This window comes from Amia ocellicauda, chromosome 2, assembly GCF_036373705.1.
Source record: "Amia ocellicauda isolate fAmiCal2 chromosome 2, fAmiCal2.hap1, whole genome shotgun sequence".
NCBI lineage: Eukaryota > Metazoa > Chordata > Actinopteri > Amiiformes > Amiidae > Amia > Amia ocellicauda.
In genome coordinates, this window is record NC_089851.1 from 62,879,670 (window position 1) to 62,897,714 (window position 18,045).

General features: G+C 42.4%; 1 protein-coding gene across 6 annotated transcripts in view; it reads left to right on the forward strand.

Moving 5' to 3' along the window:
* Positions 1–3,266: 3,266 nt before the first annotated feature.
* Positions 3,267–18,045, forward strand: part of kmt2ca (lysine (K)-specific methyltransferase 2Ca) — a 143,380-nt gene continuing 128,601 nt past the window's right edge. For all 6 annotated transcript variants that reach the window (XM_066688276.1, XM_066688287.1, XM_066688316.1 and 3 more), the window contains exon 1: positions 3,267–4,122. The gene's annotated coding sequence lies outside the window, so the exon portion shown is untranslated. The remainder of the gene's footprint in view (positions 4,123–18,045) is intronic.

Genomic DNA, 18,045 nt, shown 5'->3' on the forward strand with positions numbered 1-18,045 from the left:
CAATCTGTGATGTGTCTGAAATCTGACAATGTATGTGGGTGAGTTGTTTTTAAAAATAAATGATTTCATTAATAAATCTGTGTGACTCTCAGCAAATGCCTGACTGTTGCTCACATCACACTTATCTCTGAGTACATTTTGCAATATACAGTCATGGGCAAAAGCTTGCACGTCTCAATGTAAAATACCTACCAAAAGGAAAATGGGAATATATAACAAAGTATATATATGCACTGATTATAGGAATTAGATCAAACATTTTAAAACATTCCAATAATCCATATTTTATCCTAGTATTGAGATTTCATTTTTTTCTATTTTAGAATTAGTTAAGAAGCAAACATTGAATATACTGTTATGTTTTGTGGTGAAAACATAACATATTGTACTGTTCGGAGCACCTTGAAAATAGAGACTACACCTAGTTCAAACTAATAAATAAAAACATTTGTAATTCAGCCAAATACTTTGAGGTCAAACTTAAAACATATTCTTGTTAATTTAACATGAGCTTTCTTCACTGCTTTTGTTCTGATATGGGGGTACAATTAAACAAACAAAAAGCAAAAAACGGAAGAAAGAAATGCTATGATTTCTTATGGTTTTATCTACATCACAGAATGTGTAAATAGCAAGAAGAATAAACAAAGTGCACAACTTTTATACTGAAGAAAGGAGATTGTACTGTTAAACTGTTACATAGTAATGACTTCCTTGAGCCGGAATTGGGCTCCTTCATGTTTGCTGTGCTGATCATGAGAGATTTGCTCGAGTCTTCAGAGTGCGGTTAATGGCACAGACAGATCTCGCATCAGGCCCGTCTCTGTGAACTCTCCACTTGAGGAATCAGTTCAGCACTGTCTCTGAAGACAGTGAACCCTCTTTTAAACCAGGAAGAGCACTTCCACTGGCACCTGTTCCTCTTTGGACTCTTTCCATCCCATCACTGACCTTTATTTATCTTGGCCTAGTGGGAGAGACCAGAATCCTAATGAGCAAGACTCTATCTGTGCACTTACTTTTTGAGGCCATCATTTTTGGTAAGAGCACAACAATCTTAAAAGCTTAAAAATTGACTCTTAGATTTTGTGTTATATTTCAAGGGATCAATGGCTGCCAACAGCCAGTCTGCTGCAATGTTCGAGCCCTGCAAATGTGTGTGCTAGACTCACTATGAAATGCCAATCATGTTTGAACACATTATATATATACAGTATATATAGGCCAGTGTATAATAATAATAATACTGTTGTTTGGATGCGATGGACTACAAAAATAAATTCAAGGGATTTTTCTGAAATATAATTTATTGTACAGGATCCTATAAATTGTAATTTTGAAGAAGTACCAAAGTGATGAATAGCCACTAGATTTTAAGCAGATTTGCACATCTCTGTTTGGGTCCATGCCATGTACATATTGTTTGGAGAAACCCGTCATCCTCACCTTCACAACTATAAATTGTACATTTCAGAATATTTTCATAGGATTTTAAAATATATCACATGTAGTGTTTTACTGGTTACAAAAAAAACAATAAGAGAGGGTGAGTTGGGGTGAATGCAACAGGTTAATTCTCAGGCAGCCTTACAGGAACAACACTGAGCTTAGTCTTGCTCCCAGCTACTTCTCCCTCAATCTGGAAATGTGCGGGGGGCGGGGAATGGAGAAGTAAATGGTGAGCATGGGGCAAAGTCCAGTTTTTGTTCTCCTTTGCTTGAGATTGTTGGGGCCTGCATGTATGCACCCTACTGCTCAACTATAGCTGCTGAACTGGGTCACGCTGTCAGACCCTGGACCCATGTTGCCTCCCTCTCGCCAGGCCTCTTCACTGCTGCCGTGCTGCTGCTCTGCGTCGCTGTCGCTCTCTTGTTTGTGTCAAGGCAGGGACTCGTCTCTGCCGTCCCGCTGGCTCCTGGGCTTCACTCACAGGTTCGTCACTGGCACCCTGCTCCAACTGTCCATGGACCAGTCTTAGTGCCTATTTGCTACTCGCCATGGGGAAGGCCTTCATTTATACATCTCCTAGCCCCCCAATCACAGCACCCCAGCTAACGTTCGACCCGAGCAGCAACAACACCCCTAACACTCGATAAATCAGACCCCCAAACATTCTGCCCCACCCCTCCCACACACACTAACATTACAGTCCCAGATCCCTACAATATTTTGCTATGATATATGCAAACAATAGCCAATAACTTGGTCTCACCTCTGAATCCAAAGCTTAATCTTAATTCTACCTTTAAAGCCATGAAGACATTTTAAATGGATACAAACACAATTCGCGAGTGTTTGTGGTCCATGGAGGATAAAGCCCCAAGAACTGGACAGATCAATAAGGGAGTGAAAAACTTGTACATACACAATAAAGTAACGGGTTGTATTCAAATTCGTAAATAAATATCAAGGAGGCGACGTTTCTGCTGCATTGGTTGCAATAGACTGCTGGAGCTGGCAACAGTAACAAGTGACAGCAGCTCCCAGCGGCGCCCCCGCGGTGTCTGGTTTCAGCTGTGCAGATAGGACTGTTATCTCCGAGTGCTAATCCGTTTGTCTGGGTTCATATATCAGATAACTGGCCCTTACAAGTCTGACCATTAATACAGCCCTCGCTAATAATGTTGGACTGCTCGCCTTTATTGCGCCGCGTTTGCGTCGCGGCGTCAAAATAACAAACCCTTGTTGTCCTGAAACGCGTGTGACGTCAGCACTCGGGCTTCCAATTTCTACCGGAACCCCCTTTTCTTTCTCTTTTCTTTGCTATAGCCGTTTTATTTGTATTTTATTAAAATCGTTTCATTTTATTTGGATACATTCACAATTTGAAATCAAGCTGTATCAACCAAATGTGCTAAGTATGTTGTTAGTTATTTGATTTTGTGTATTATATTTTGCTGTTTATTTACAATAGTCCACTCGTTGAAAAGCTCGTTTTGTGAGCGCGTTTTTTTTCTTTCACACGCTCATTTATTTTCCCCACTATTGCTAAAGGAATAAATCCACGCCTGAAACAATAACTTTAAACAAGATGTCACACTTAATTGGGCCACGTCCCGAAAGTCCACACCGCGTTTTTACAGCAGCCGTGTAGCTGCTGGTTGAAAAAGTCTTCTTACCTGAAGAGTACTCCGATGTATCCCTCCGCCGGGGTCAGTAAGTATTTTAATTGAACGGATTTCATTCATGTTTTTATCACATTACTCTCACCCTTTCATCATGCAATTATTATGTCTTATTTATGTGGCAGTATTTGCCCTCCAAACACGATCTGTAAAGACTACGGCCAACTTAATGTTTAATGAGGGACTACTTGTCTGAGGGAGGTTGACAGGCTGTGCTCAGGTCTCTCAAACATGGCCACCATGATGGAGTGAATGCAATAACTTTAAATTCGGATTTTTTTAAAGGAGAAAACTCCTTTTTTCTTGATGCAAAAAGGAGCGTTTTGTTCCAAAAAGACGCACACGCAGTTTTCTACTCAACCGAGAGACCCGGGGGGGAGTTGCGCGGAGGATTTATTATTGGTGCAAGTTGGCTGGAAGCTGGAAAGAAAAAAAAAAGAAATCCATCCATTTCGTAAGCATTTGCTCTCCCTCTTTTTTTTGCTCTGTTCTTGTATTTTCTTCTTCCTCTTAAGCCGTTTCTTGGAAGTTTCATAACAGCAGAAGATGGATACCTCGCAGATGTTTTGTCGATGAAAAAGAAAAGGGGATACGTCTGGGATACAAAATATCACTCTCTTCCTTTTTGTGTTGTTTTGCAGTGCCCTCCTCAAAAGGAAAGTGATCTGTTTTAATTAAAGGGAGAGAAACTGGGTGCAGGGTTTGGACCCCCAACCCCGACCCCCATCGCCGCCTTTCAACACCACCAACAACAACAACATTGTTACCATTGAAAGAACAGAAATATCCCCGGCGAGGAAGCCCCGTTTGGATTATAATTGTGTGCTTTTGAACGCAGAAAGTGCATTGGCTGTTTCCTCCTTATTTCTACAACAGGAGTGGAATATCCCCACCCCCAACACCCCCTCCCAAAAACATACTAAACAAAAGTATTACATTTCTCTTGTCACATTTAGGGTCATGAAGGCATTAATTTCACACTTCTAGGGTTAAAAAGGTAAGATTTCCTGCATGTTTATTTGTCCCCCTGTCGTATGGAGTAATGCCAGGGCCCGGGGATCCTTCGCTTTTGGGTCGTGCTGTCAGCCGGACACTCCGCTTTCGCGCTGTGCCGGCCGGCCGCTCTTTCGCTCCGGGTTTCGCTCTGCTTTCACCCCGCGAGTTACATAAGCGCGCTGTGCAACCGGCTGCAAACGCCGCCTGTGTTGCTCGCCTCTTTGTTTCTTTCTTTTTCTCCTTTTTTAAAAAACAAACCCGACGTGACGCGCGATGGACACGTTATTGATGCCGTATTGCACTTAATATGCTACAGCCCTCCATTTCAGCCCCGGTCGCCCTGAATGCAGTTTCCCCGAGAAGACGCGGCGAGCGGTCGGGTGTGTGCCGCCGCGCTGCTCCGCTGTTGCGGGTTTAAACGTGCGCTTCCGCGGGGACGGACTCTGCTAGGAAGACGTGCGGCCTGGCGCGTTACGTACTTAAAGGTGTGTGTGTTTTAGATGGTATAATACAACTTGGGGGTCACACAAGTGCTGTACCAACACTGCCACCACTGCGTGATCGACAATAACAAGATGAGCTGACGTATCCGAGCGCTCGGCTCCGACGTGTGACGTGTTCAGGGTTCAGGGCTCCCGGTTCCCGAAGGCGCCGGGGAGAGGGAGCACGCCGGCTCCCCGCCCTGCTCTGCATTGTAGCCCTTCAGGTTTGAGGCATGTGCTGCAGCGTCCCGGATCCAGAACAGGCTCCCCTGGGAAACGAGCGCGTCGTGGAGCTGCTCCCGCTGGTTTATACAGTATCGCCTGTTCGCAGAAGTAGCCGATTGAATCCGGTGTCCTGTGACTCGGCGGGATACACGCGGACACTGAGGACTGTGCGGTTAATACCCCCGGTTACTCTGCAGGGGATTTTCGCTGGCGAGTCGGACACTACGTGCCCAACAGGTCTGGGGGTGGGGTGGTGAAGTGAACACACAGGCATCTCAAAAATCACATGATGGGCTTGATCGGTTCCCATGTCCGTGTACACGCACATAGCTGGAAGGAGTCTCGCTAGGACGCGTATGGCATACAAAACATGCATCTTGCTTTACATGAGTTGATCCATGCGAGTTGACAAAACTATGTAGGCATGTGATGCATCTAGTATTACTGCAGCTGGGCCCGTTCGTGCGAAAGTGCCGCCGGTGTTGCGAGGTGGCCGGCTGGCCGGGCGGGGGCCGCTGTGACACCCCAGCGCTGGCAGGAAGCGGCGTGTTTGCAGCGCACAGGCGCGCCAGCAGCCCCTCTCTCTCGTTGTGACTTCAGCCTTAGCCTAAAGCTGACCACAGTTAGCAGCACCCTGCACCAAGCGTGTATTGACAAGAACCAGATTGTATAAATAGGTAGCAGTTCTGAATTTGTTTCCATACGGTGTAATGTAATTGACGTGTTTTGTGAATATTTTAAACTACTCAAAATAGCACTTTTACTTTTATATGCCTTTTTGGTTGGGGTTTAATATTCCATCTGTTTTACAGGACCCAATGGAAAGTATATCAAGTCACTGTGCTTGTGTTTGTTTCTCAATTCAAATGTTAAATTACTTGAATTGAACAAAAGCCCGATCTGTGATGCTTTTATCAAAACGTGCTCAGGTTACTAGTCTGCATTGTGTTTTTGCTCGTTTGTTTCCTGGAAATCTTGGAAATAAAATAAAATGTATGAGGAATTTTAATGAACCCCCCCCTTCCCCCCTCATCTACCACTGCATGTATCCCAGTTTATGTCTTTGTAAATAATGTGAAAATCATGCAAGTTACGAGCTATCCGTAAATATTATGGTCAAACCCAATGCGTGTTTATTTGTAAATACTTTGCGGTAATCACTAACCAGAGCAATAAAAGTACAATAATAATACCGTCACTCCTGCCCTGCTTCTAGTGTTAGAGGGGAAAAGCTTTGGAAGTCCTGGGCAAAAAGAAAAAGTGAACTAGTCTGTGCTTGGCTTGCTGACTGTATTTCTTTTGATAATCCTCCACCATAAGATCTTTATTGAGCTGTACTGGTTGGCAGTTAGTTACCACAGTGATTTCAGCAAGTCAGACCACCACAGCTGAGTCATCAAAACTTACCTACCCCCTCAGCCTCAAAACTCAATTGCAAAAGAACAAAAATCTCACTGAAGGGTAGAGTGTGCAGAGAAGGCCGAGATGCTTTTATTTTCAGGAATCTTTGACCAATACAGTACAGATTGTGTTAAATAACGATTGGACTCCTTTTGAAGCCCGCTATAAGATTGGTAACGACAGCAGAAAGGCCTGTGAATCTTTCCTGGGGTTTCCCTTCAACCACAGAGCGGCAATAGTGTTTTCCTCTATGGATTCCACTCGGACACAGTTTGAGACTTCCTTGCTTGTGTAATTCAGTTCAGCACAAAGGCCTGCTGGTAATTTAGACTAATGACGAGTGTAAAACAAACGTGCTTGGCTTCTGTCGGTTCGTTAGCGCAGGAGAAAGTTGTCATCCACGTTATTTTTCATTTATGCACCCACTTCAGGGTTTTCATATCTTGTAATAGACCTCAGGGTAGGAGAGATTTGCAGGGCAGTTCTCCCTCAACTCCGGTATTTTCTCAGAAGCCTGGAGAAAGGCCTGTGTATCTGCTGGGCACTGTATATAATTGCCCCAGCTCTGAGAGCAGGACCCAGAAACTGTGTAATGTAGGGAAGGACCGAACACAAAGAGCCCCAGAAACCCCCAACAAAAACCACATCCATAATTAGATGCACTCCTCTCACCCTCTCTCTTTTTTTTTTTTAAATAACATGTTGAAAAAGGTTGGACAGGATCGGATTGTAGGATTGTGATATTTCATGTGGAGCTCTGAACCAAAACAAAGAAAGATATTTGTGTGTTTATTTATTAATTTAACTGCTGCCTTACCCACTAAGGGCTTAGCAAGGGTTACTGAAGGGTGATGCAATGCCTTGCAAAGACGAGGGAACATTACAGAGAGTCCTACAGATGTAATGTTACAAATGTGCATTAGTTTATAGGAGTTTATGAATATGTAGAAATGTATCCAATATAGAGCAAATGGGACACTGTGGCACCCGTGTTTGAAAATAGTGTAAGTTGTGAAGATCAGTCAGACGTGTGGAGCGAGTAGTTTGCGGGGCTGCAGGTTGAGTTTAAACTGGTGAGTGTTGTGTGAGCACGGGTGCTCGACGTGTGCTTTCTAAATTCTGTACAACTACCTCAACAGGCAAATAAAAAGAGCCGTATTAAGGTACAACTGATGACACCCTCATCAAGAAGCTTGGGGTGATTGATTATTGCTTTGGAAGTGTTTTTATCTGCAGTTGGATTTTTATGATGTTTAGAACATGGGAAAACTGCAAATGCAATGCAAGAGCTTTAGAATAAAAGCACTGGGGGAAATTCCTGTCTCACACCTTGTGTGTTTTGATTAAATAATGATCTGACAATAGTAACCTTCAGAAATATTTGAGGAATAGTGCAAGCTCTCTTTCATTAAGTTATATCTGACGGGACGCTAGTAGTGACCTACCTACCAAGTGATCAGAAAATGATGCGACTTGGTCAGATCCTTAATTTGTTGCGATGTTTTAAATCTTGGAGATGGTCTGAAATTGTCCAAGGAAAGATGTGTGTTGTGCTAAAGATCTGATTAGCAGTGTGAACTTGTGTGTGGTGTTGTATATTCAGGGAAATGTATTGGGTTAGAGTTCTTTAAATTCCTTTTAAGTATAATATAATTACAATTTTAATTTTAATTGCAGTTTTAAAATGTGTATGCTTCATAGATTGAAATTGGTGTGGTGGAAAGCTTTTCACACACAGGATAAATTAAGTTTGAGTATTTCAATGAGAACTAATACTTTTATCCAATACTTGCAATTTATTAATTATTTTGCACGCACTTCAGGATTTATTTTTATGGAGTTTCATTTATTCTGGTTTCAACATCCATATTGTTTGGCAAAAACACAAAAACAACCTAGAACATTGAATTGAAAAAGTTGAGCTGCAGACCGATGCCTTTATTTTACTTGCAGTTATTTTGGTCATGAAGAAAATGTCAAGTTTATTGCTAGTGCATTACTGATGGATATTTTCAGTTGCTTCTGTACAAACAGAACATTGACTGAGATGTCGTTATCAGAACTCCAGATGTCAGTTTATGTTTTGCAAAATAATAAAACCCAGGCCTGATTACATTAATTAGAATAAATGATGTACTTTGTAAAGGTAAATCCTGCCTTTACTTCCATTTTAATTGTCTGGTTTAAGCTTTGCACTTGCAGTGGGTTGTAAAGTCCCTTGGGCAATCTGCTACTCCTCTTCATCTTCCCTCTAACCTAAAATGTCTGACACGACTCAGAAAAATGAGCAGCAATAGTGACTGTTTTTGAAGAATCTGCATGACTGACACTGCGAACGTGAACTGAATTACTGACGGCACCTATTTTGACTTGTTTTAGTGCTGAATACCAAGGGTGGTGTTTTATTCCCTTCGGCTCTAAAAGCACGCTTTCTTTTTTCACTTTGTTATTAACAATCTTCTCTGGGTGACGTAAAAGATTGAGCGAGACAAAAATTGACCATATTCTGGCAAGCTGATAGTCCACTTAATGACATGATCTAGTGTGTGTGTGTTCAGATGGTAAGATTGCTAATCATTTAACACCTGGTCGCTTTTAAGGTGGTGCTATGCTGACTTAGTGCAGTGTGAACGCTACAGTCGGACCTGGTTCCACCTCTAATCAGCTCAAGAGTTGGCCTCGTGACAGCCGTCTTAACTGCAGTGTCAACACAGCCGCCCCAGCAGGGCTCCCACAATGCGAGTGTCACTAGCCAGCACCCTCATGCATCGAGCGTCACTAGACAGCACCTTCAAATAGAAGAACACAATGACAGAACTGACATTTCCAAAAAGACAATACATTTCTTTATTTCTTTAACTGATTAATTTGTTGAACTTGTAAATAACCTTATCCTTTTTTGCTTCTACGTTTTAATTTTTGTAAATGAGAAACAAAGTTGCAGGCACATAATCGCTAAATAAAGGAGGTTTCATTCTGTGTACAAGTTTCTTTCTCATGTTTACAGTAACCGAAAGCTGACTTTCAGGGTGTTGCTTACTTTCTAGTATTTGTAATTAATGTACACATTAATCTATACAAACCACCTCCACACTAATAAGATTATTATTTTGGTATACTTTGTGGGAGCAGATAACTCGTCATTTGTGGGTGGTGATTTGACATCACCCTGTATGTTTTGTAATTGGGACATATGTGCACAGTTCTGATCTAAGACGGCTCGGGCCCGTACGCAGTGTCAGCACGGCACAGAATGATGTAAAGAATCATGTGACCAAAGCTGCTTTAAAGGATGCTTGGTTAAAATTTCTACTGCCCCACAATAGATGGACAGTTTTAAAACAAAACAAGTTTTGGCTATTAATAATAATGGACAAAAAAACAATACTTTCAAAGAATGAAAAAAAAAAAAAAAAAAAATCTCAAGATAAAACCGGGTCCCTCGATCTGTAGGACTGCTGCACTGGTTGGTGTAAATACCATGTGTTCAAGAATGATTTCAAAAATCTTGTTCTCATCTTCTGTTTAGGATGTTCCCCTATGTTCCACTGTTTTCTATCAAGGCCATGCTCCTTCACCACACCCACGCGTATTACATAAGGGCTCAAGGTCGCAACGCAGCTAGATCCTTTCACCTGATTAACTTAATTAACAAATGTTGCTAGGCAATTTAGCACGGGAGGATGCGCGGTGTTCAAGCTTGGGTAGGCTGAGCTGCTGAACCCTGCTTACTGCTGGGGAACGGTGAGTGTTGTGTGTCGAGCTGGAGCACACATTGCTCTTCTCTCTGTCTCTTGTCTCTTTCTTTGCAGATTGGGGGGGTTCAACCCCTATTGTTTTTTTGTTTTGTTTTGCATGTAGTTTAGCTGTGTGTTTAGGGTCATGAACCTTAGTCTTCCTGAAAGAATAGCATGGAAAAATGGAACAGCATTGGGCCTTTTCTGTACCTTCCATTCATGCTTGATTTCCAAACTATCACTTTCCTTGTTCTATATTTGACTGTTTATTAGTTTAAGAAATGTCTTCCCCTTCGGGCTGAACAATTCAGACTTTTCATGTCCATGACAGTCGTATCCAAACTTCTTTTGACCAGCCTTCATGGTTAGGTGCCCATTCTAGGAATTTTCATCTCATCAGATGGTCATCCAACCACAAAACACCATCCCACTGGGCATGGGAATCGTTCAGTCTCGACTTTTTATGTCACCATCTCGGCAGAGGTTGTTTTTTTTTGTTTGTTTTTTTCGGACGTGGAACGGTAGTTTCTCGACTTAAATATCTTCCTTACTAGGGAATGTTCCAGGTGACCCTGTTGTTTTGACTGACATGTTCAGGGCCAAGTGGTTACACTGTTCCAAAGATCCTTGAAGGCGAAGACTGTAGTACATTAAGCATTGTGTTGTTTTGAAGACTATAAGTTCCTAAATGGTGGTGTTAACAGGGTTATATTTATTTAAATGTAACATGCTTTGAAGTCAGCATTCTCAATATATCCCAGATCGTTCCAGAATGGAGAAATCAGCAGAATGGCAGTGTCTGATCTGCCATTTTAATTAAACTTGTTCACCCATACTTGCAACATCAATTGGTAGAATGCTAGTATTCTAGTTTTTTACTCCCTCATAACATAATACTCCAATCTGACTGTACTATGTATTTTTGTCTTCAAGTCTTTTGAGTAGCCTGATAATTGGCATGATGTTCAGGCAGCACTGTAAAATATTCGATGGTGTGTTGTCATGACACTAGAACATGAGGGTTGTTAATATGTTGGGTCTGTGGGGGCGGGGGTGCGATATTAAAATAAGCAGCTCTGCAACCCAGCAAAATGAATCCAGCACTTCTACAGCACTAAACATCGCCCTTCGAGTTAATTTTTTTTTTTTTTTTTGCACCAGGCCTTGTAGGGTGCCAAGGCCAAGAGACCAGACACTGCTGTTTGTTTACGCAGTCAGTCTTGTTTGCGGCTCGGTCTTGTCAATATAATAAACTGTCAGTGCTGCTCATTTCTGTAAGGTAAGGCTGCCTATAAAGATGCGTACACTGTCAAATCTACCTGCCATTTCCATATATTAATCAGTTTTGATAATTGTCAGGAATCTGTCCCCTCGAGGACTGGAGTTACCAGTCTCTGATCTGTTGGTATCCGCATATATTTTAAAATGCTGTTTACCTGCAAAAAGGTGTGGTTTTATTAAAATGAGCAAACGAAAAAACACTACAGATAGGGCATGTGACTGTTTCCTGTACAGTGCTGTGTCAGATACTAGCTTGATGTCGGCAGACTGAGAGTTATCAACTTGCACCATCACCTACACAAAGTAAACAAATTGTTGGCAAATGGGGAACAATTAAATATGTGCATATTTGTATTTAGATTTGTGCTGTTCTTTGTACTCCTTCATGCACAAGATTGTATTTATTTACATATATTCTGACCTGTAGAACTTGTCAACTATCGCATTGGCAGCAATGAGACATGCCATAGTCCCAACTCTGTGACCATAAATGGGTGTTTATAGGGAATAAATGTGTATGTTATACCCTAGTATGTCCCACAGAAAATTGGTGGTGGGGGGATGGCAAACATCTTTCACAGTATAGATCTCTTTCATTCTTTGTAACACTTTGTAACACAGCTGTCCTATTCCGAGAGCTGTCAGTATTGTCTATTTTCTATGTACTGATTTGCTTTCGAGGGGGTCTTCGAATTTGGCTTCCTCCAGGGGCCACATCACTAGCACAGCACGAACACTAGCTTGGGCATTCTTATGTCAGCACTATCCAGATCCGTAACTGTGCTTTTCCTTTCCATTTCCCCATTTACTTGCAGATAGGCCAGTAATGGAACACGAAAATTGAATATTTTACAAGCAGCCCCTTCCCATGCCCAAGATCTTGAGCAAGATATTTCAGTGGGACTCGGAGACCTATGTATGTTCATGTATTACTAGTGTGGAATCCCAGATGCGCCTGCAATTGATTTATTTATAAAGGAGTTAACAGATCAATATAACAGGTCTAGAGTTCACTTTGACACCACCTTCACTCCTGAAAGGAGGTCTATGTTTTGGAAAAATGTAACCATTGTTTTTTGTGGTTAGGACTGATGTAAGCGAGAGAACCTCGGATGTGGGGTTTCACTGCCTGTTGTTAGTGCGATCGGCTTTGCCTTGTACGTTAACCTTTGCAGAATCCAAATTAAGACGCATAGCAAGATGTGTCTGGGTTTTGTCATTGCAGCACCCAGCTGGATAGAAAGCATAAAAAGACAGTTTGGTCAGTTTTTTCATGACAGGGTTTTTCATTCAAAATTGAGAAGTGGGGGCATATAAGTGTCAAATAGTGATCAAGTTCAGTGCTTTAATGAAGAGGAGGTTATATAATACAGGAATCATCACTGTAATGCAATTAAAGGAGTGTAATGCATTGTGTAGAGAGAGCATGGCAGCAGTGTTATTGATTTTAAAAACTACATTTTACTAAACAACAATAAGAGTATAATCTAATTGAGACGTGTCTATGCAAGACTGTTGGGCTTTAGTGTGTTGCGATGAGGCACCTTTACAAAGCACTCCAGGGTGTGAATGAGGCCGACCCACGGGAAGAAACCGGCAGCTTCTGGGATACGCTGAGCTGCCCTCGAGCACCTTATTTGCGTTTCAATTGACTGGGTGGATCAAGGTTTCGATATTACCCAGGCCCAGCTACAGTGTGGTGTTTGGGAGTCTGCCTGTGTAAGTTGCCAGTTTCTCTGGGTGGGCACTCGCTAAAATCTCCCAGCTCTGTTTTCTGTCTGACACCATTTGAAAGCAAGCCTGGGATATCTGAACAAGCTCAAGGACTTGGATAAACACTCTTCCCCCCCCCCCCCCCCCCCCACACACACACACACACACACACACACGCATGTGCATGTGCATGTTCTTCTGGAGAGTCCTTTCAGACGGCTGGTTCATATAGGCAGGTGTGCTTCTCCCTGAGGGCTTCTGTCTTCTCTACGTACAATCATACCAAAACCTCAAGCTGCAGTCCTTAGACGCGTCTGCAGAGGGGCTGGTCTTTTGTGGCTTGTCTAGATCTGAAATTAAAATTGCACTAAATCTTTCAAGGAGGTCACTGGTCTTGACTGTGTAGGGATAAAGAACCCATCAGTGTGCAAATTAAGTTCATTTGTTACACACAGTACCTTTAGTAATGCAGGTCTGTACACTTATTCCCAGACATAATTCTCTCTGCCCACTCCACTGTCCAGTGTGCAGGGCCTGGTTTCTATTTGCATTGGCCTTTGTCCAATTGCAGGATTTGAAGTGTAGGTTCATGTCTTTCCTTAATGCTTCTAAATTAAATAATCTCTGCCGTGTTTTATTCTTATTTTTTTATGCAAGCCTGAATTGATCCACCGAGAGCCATTCGCTCTAATTGTCTTGTTTTCATCCTGGCAGATGATTTTTCTTAAGTTTTAATTGCAGTTCAGAAGCACAGAAATCCCTTCCCCTAGTAGCGCTTGTGCTTTAAGGTAGTTCAGTCACAGCAGTGACAGCGGGATCCTTTTAAGCGTTAAACCGACGGTTGGGGTTTTAAGGTCTGTTGTGGAGCAATTTTAAATGTACTTTTTAGTTTGTGGTGCTTCGGTTTTTTTTTAGTTTTTTTTATTATTTTTTTGGTATGGAGGTTTATCCGGGGTGATGGGTTGTTTGTCTGTGGATACAAGACGCATGGTTGTGCATTTTATGTCCTTTTTCTGTAGCCTTGGCTTTTTGACTGTTCTGCAGTTTATAGTCTTTCAGGACAATCTTCATGCAAAATGTGAACTTGAGTAATATTGCTTGTTGCCCTCATTTATAGCTGTAGCAAAATAGACCAGTTGAGTATTGCACAGTTAAACACCTGTCTGCTGTTTGGTTTGCTTTGATTCGTGCTTTAAAAGCAATTCAAAGAAGGCCTGTCACAGCTTCACTACTCAGTCAGGTGGACTTTTATTTTAAAATGATTTACTCATTCCCTCTATTGGAAGTTTTTTCCTGCTCACTGCATAGTTTTATTTTTTAGTGTGTACCAGGAATTTGAAACTGTGTATATAGTCTGTACATGCATCATTCATATTCAGTGTCAAAGAAAATGTGAATCGTAGCACTACCTGCATATCGTTGCCAAGACTGCTGTACTGACTATCCCAGTCTGACTCTGAGGTGCACAAATTTCCATTGCTAAAGTTACCCGCTAATGGTATCCAAGGAAAGCTCACTTAAGTGCCGCAGTACATGACCATATAAGCCCAGTGTAGGGCTTTGTCTGAGTGCTTTACTTTACATTGAGGCCATCGAGACGGTGGAAAAGAGAGCCCAGATCCAATCAGTATCCTTGTGGGTTGAATTGGCCAGGCAAGCCAGGACGACTAGAAACGGTATTTTTATGATTGAAAACAGTTAGTGACGACCGCCAGATTCCCATCAGAGTTGCTCTGGTTGCAGTTCTTGACAGTTGGAGGGGGTGAGTGGGGCGCTGGCAGACCCTGTGGTGCAGCCAGTCAGCTCCCTTTGTCGTGATGCTGGTTTCTGCTTCAGAGACAATGTGCCGTCTGAAGGACCTGCTCGCCGTTCAGGGCTTTGTTAAAGTGCTGTGCTGTGTGTGTGCCATGCACTTAAGCCTAGGGAGTATCTGCCTGAAAAACCAATATGATTTCTGCGCTTTGAAAGGTTGCTCTTGAGCTTCTGCGCAGTGGGATCATATGTAAACGAGTGTGTCTTTGACTGTTTTTTTAGATTTACACCCCTGCCCGCCCTGTCCACTACAACTGCTGCCCTTCTTCTCCTCTCATTTGTCTGGTTAATGATATGGGGGGTTGCAGCTGCTCGCTCTCACTTTGCGTTCCAGTGATGCTTCACTCCAGTGATGGCCAAACCCTGTTCCCGCAGTCCTGATTCTGCAGTTTTACAGGTCCCTCTACATCGACAAATACCTTGTTCACATGGTAATGTGCACTAATTGAGCCCAGTAATTGAATCCAGTCAAGAAGGTATAAGGTTGAATATAGAAACGACAACCACAACAAAAAACATAAGAAACTGTTGCTCTCCAGGATCAGGGTTTTTCTATCGGACTGTATTCTCTTTTATAAGGCCTGATTGGGGGAAAAAAATCAATGTTATGCACACAGAAAAAAAAAAAGCTGTTTTACAATGACATTTACATTATTGCTGTAAAAAGCATGCTAATGGGTTTATGAATCGAATTATTCAAATGTCCTTAGGGCTGATATGCAAACAGTGTTTTCGTAGCAAAAGCAGTGTAAACGGGTAATTTAAAATTGTCAAAGCCGCATAAAAAACTGTCAGGATCAACACTCTCCTTTTTGCCGTGCAATTAACATAGCTGAGATCTCCTTCTGCTGTCAGTCACATCAGAACAAATTAGCACTGCTGCAGATTGATGGTGAGACTTCTTAAAATATATACATTTAAGTATTAGTCATTGCACGTGTATCAGGCTTTTAAAAAAAAAAAAAAATTATGATCTTTGCTTCTTTCTAAACGGGTTCTATTTTTGTCACCGATACTGGAGCGATCCCTGTTGGTTTGTCCGCTTTAGCTTTGTGGTCGCACTCCTCCAACAGATGTGAGGGGAACGACGGACAGATATTGCCAGGGCCCAGATATCAAGTTGACCTCCTCTTTTCACGGCATGCTGCATGGCTGGAAAGACTGAGGCAGGATTCGCTGGCGGCTGGCAGACCGCCACAGCCTGGACTTAAACTGCCAGGTCCAAATAGCCCGCTGTTTCAACACGATGAATACACAGCCCTCCTGCTTTTACCCATTGTGTTCCCAGAGACTCCATGGTAGCTGCACCACAGACCTGCTTTTGGGCATTTGTGCACCGTGAGCTGGAGCATTTCTGTGGTATTCCTCTTGAGTCCAGGCATCAAGAGCCAAAGGTCCTGTTAAAACACTGATGTGCGAATGCATGGATAGCACAGGAATCGTGCGTTAATCCCTCACACACTCCTTATGAGTTCAGAGGCCCAATGCAAGCCCAACACACCAAGCCTGGGTTCCCCAACACTGAGCCACACCCTGCAGCTCACTGTTACACATGTGATCGACATCAACGCTCAGAGGGGGAGAGTCTATGAGATGTTCAGGTGTTGTTGCTGTGGGATTCATAAGTTAATTCATTAAGAATTCTTGTCCCGATTATTGCAAAGTGTGAGCAGATACTTGATCAGCTGCATTAGAGGTTTAAAATGCTTCAGTTAAGTGGAATAATTAGTTCACTTGTGTGATTAACAGCTCAGGGTGGAATTAAATCCAAACGCACTCTGGATCCTGGAGATTTGAGTTTGACGAACCGTGGTGTAGAGAAAAAAAACTGCCCCACCACACACCATGTTGAATCATTTGGGTGAAGTTGGGTGAACTATTACATTAAAAAAAGGTGTGTACATTAAGTCAATTTTTATTTTGGTAAAATGACTGAATACCTGCAAAAAAAACAACCCAAAAAACAACCCAATATTCTTGGTGATTATATTGTGCTTATGATTTCTTCTTCGCTCAGTGCTCTTTTGTGTGTTGGTGGATTGACATGTAACATGTTTAGGAGCCATGGCAACCAGAGTCATTCAGTGGAAAAGTGACATCATATTGAGATGAAATCGCTTTTTTTTTTTTTATCCTAGAGAACCTAAAATGAACAGTCGCTGTGGCATGTTGGTTTTTCTGTAGTAAAGGTAATTTTCACAGTGTGGAGTGAAGTTTTCTGTAGCCTACAGCCATTAGAAAAAGAAAAAGTTACATGGTTCTTAATGTTAATCCTTTGCAAGCTACTTCCCTTTTGGTAGAAACTTTAGTTTGGGAATGTAGAATTGTTCCATTTTTACCATTTAGAAAACAATAGGGAAGCAGTGCACTAGTTGTGCCTCATGAGGACAATTCTTTTCAGTTCTGCCCACCTCACTGCAACACATGTACACTGAACAAAAATATAATACCAAGGATTTTATAGGGTCATGGTTCATATAAGAAAATCAGTCAATTGAAATTAATTCGGCTCTAATCCATGGGTCCCACATGAGTGGGAATACGGATACCTTTAAAAAGAAAAAAGTAGGCTTGTGGATCAGAAGACCAGTTAGTGTCTGGTGTGATGCCACAACTCCTTGGCAGAGTTGACCAGGCTGTTGATTGCTGCCTGGGTAATGTGGTCCCAATGGTGGTGCGAAGTTGCTGGATATGGTATTCAAATTGCCAACTATAAAATACAAATGTGTTCATTTTCCATAGCTTATGCCTGCCCATACCATAACCACACCGCCACCATGGGTAAATGTCGATAATTGGCGTCAGCAAACCACTCGCCCACATGGCACCATACTGCCATCTTCCCAGTACAGTTGAAACCGTGATTCATCCTTGAAAAGTACGCTTCTCCAGTATGCCGGTGGCCATCGAAAGTGAGGGAGGGTCTGCCCACTGAAGTTGGTTACGATGTCGAACTGCAGTCAGGTCCTGGGCTGGTGTGGTAACACGTGGTCTGCGGTCTGAGGCCGGTTGGACGTCCTGACAAATTCTCTAAAATGACATTGGAGGTGTATGGTAGAAAAATCAACATTTAAATTCTCTAGCAGCAGCTCTGGTGGCCATTCCTGCTGTCAGCAGCCAATCACAGCTTTCTCAAAACTGCAGACCTGTTTGGTGTGTTGTTGTGACAAAACTGCACATTGTAGAGTGGCCTTTTATTGTCCCAGCACACAGGGCACCTGTGTAATGATCGTGCTGTTCAATCAGCTTCTTGATGTGCCGCACCTGTCAGGA